This window comes from Ailuropoda melanoleuca, chromosome 17 (genome assembly GCF_002007445.2).
Source record: "Ailuropoda melanoleuca isolate Jingjing chromosome 17, ASM200744v2, whole genome shotgun sequence".
Classification (NCBI taxonomy): domain Eukaryota; kingdom Metazoa; phylum Chordata; class Mammalia; order Carnivora; family Ursidae; genus Ailuropoda; species Ailuropoda melanoleuca.
In genome coordinates, this window is record NC_048234.1 from 11,143,581 (window position 1) to 11,145,697 (window position 2,117).

At 51.9% G+C, this 2,117-nt stretch overlaps 1 non-coding gene across 1 annotated transcript; it reads right to left on the minus strand.

The window, feature by feature from the left end:
• Positions 1 to 1,137: 1,137 nt before the first annotated feature.
• On the minus strand, positions 1,138 to 1,209 carry TRNAW-CCA. The gene has a single exon. It is a non-coding gene; the product is annotated as a tRNA-Trp (tRNA).
• Positions 1,210 to 2,117: the final 908 nt, after the last annotated feature.

The following is a 2,117-nucleotide window of genomic DNA, read 5'->3' on the forward strand; positions in this document are numbered from 1 at the left end:
GAATCCCGTCTCTGGACCTGATTTTGCTAGTTCCTACACAAAAGGTCTTCTCTCTTATTTTCTTTTAAAATATGAGTGTATTTTGACTGGTACTTTAAAGCCAGAAGGCCTGTTTTGAGGGTGTATTTCTTTCAGGGCTCCTGCCAGCATGCTGTGGGTCCTACTGACCTGGGAAATTATAAAATAATTTTTTGACTTGGAGGTTTTGGACTATGCAGGTAGGGTGAATTCTGATCTGGAACCCATGTTTCATATTAGATTCTATGTACCCTTTAATAACTAGATTTAATGTTAACATTTTGGGGGGTGCTTATTAAAAAAAAAAGCAAAGTGAGACTCTGTCTCCATCCCTTTTTCCTCCTCATTCCCCAGAGGTAACCACCATCCTAGAATTAGTGTGAGCAATTCCCGTCCATATTTTAATGTGGATATATAATAACTATATATCATTAACATATACAGTACGCGTTGAAATTTTTATGCGACTTTTTTTTTCTCCTATACATCCCTCTACTGGTGGACAGGAAGCGCTTTTCTGGTTTTGATCTTTTGTTTGTAACTATTAGCAAACAATACTGAGGTGAATATCTTAGCCTTATAGCTGTGGCTAAATCCACAGAGCTTCTGCAAGTGGTGTAACAATGCAGGTGAGAGGGAACATTCGGGGCGGAGAGACAAAAGAGATGGTCAGGGCGAGCAAGGAGGCACCTGCAAAAGGCACCCAGTCCTTCTTGGGACGGAGGGGTCACTTCCTGGACGAGAGCCCCCTCCAGGGGCGCATTATATCTTCCCGTAGGTGGGGTTCCGAGGGCCCCAAGTGCTTTGGGGGAGGGGAAGGAGGATGGGGGCTGGTAACCCCAGGGGCCAGTGTTGAATTGGGGGGGGCAGGGCGGCCACCAGCGCGCGGGCGGGGGTCACTCCGCGCTGGCCGCGGCGTCTCCTATCGGAACCCAAAAGCAACCTCCGCCTCTCGCAGTCGCTTGCGGAAACCCTGTATTCGCGATGCAAGGAAAAAAGAGCGGGGTTTTCCGCCTGCTAGAGGTGTAACCACGGGCGCCCGAGGCCGAACGTCTCCCCTGACGGCTTCTGCAGCGCCTCGACCAGCCCTCCGTAGCTCGGGGAGGAAAAAAGGAACCGTGACCCCGACGTGACTTGAACACGCAACCTTCTGATCTGGAGTCAGACGCGCTACCATTGCGCCACGAGGTCACAGCGAGTAGATGCGTCTGCGTCGCTAAAGACCTCGCTGTGCCGGCACGGTCCCGCGGCTCGGAACACCTAGGCGGGGAGGCACGGTCCCCCCGGAGCTCCGGCGCTCGCCCAAAGGGAGGAGCGCCGGCCGCCCGCTCCTCGGCTTCCGGGAAAGCCGCGCGCCGGGGCCGCCGACCAAGCCCAGCCGGCACGCGCGGGCCTCGACCCCCAGGCTGCGAAGGTGCCACGGCTTTATTCTTTGCAAAGTGTCACAGGAAGCATTTTCCTTTGATGAGGGTCCAACAATACCGGGAAGACAGTTGGGGTCCCCGAACCCTCCCCCCAACCGGAGGTGACCTGCTCAAAGATGTTCGTGCGCGGTATTTCTTTTTGCAGAGTTTTCCTGGCTGGGAATAATCCCAAATAGAGTTTTGCTCTTTGGATTGATGGATAGCACACATATCGAAAAAGTGGCCCTGCGTTTTCACGGAGTGTAAATACATGGGCGTCCGGCACCCAGATCGAGAAAGAGAACGTTAGCACCCCCCCTTCTGGTCACTTGAAATTCGTTTTTGAGATGGGGTTATATTGTACACAACCTTTTTCTCAGTGCCCTCGCTTGTCCTAATATTGTGCATATATTTTAGTTAATAGTTTTTCCTAGCATGATTTTTTTTAAAGATTTTTATTTTTATTTATTCGACAGAGATAGCCAGCGAGAGAGGGAACACAAGCAGGGGGAGTGGGAGAGGAAGAAGCAGGCTCATAGCAGAGGAACCTGATGTGGGACTCGATCCCATAACGCCGGGATCACGCCCTGAGCCAAAGGCAGACGCTTAACCGCTGTGCCACCCAGGCGCCCCTCCTAGCATGATTTTAAGCGGCTCATTATCCCCCTCGTGGGAGTCTTAAGTCCCTGCTTTTGG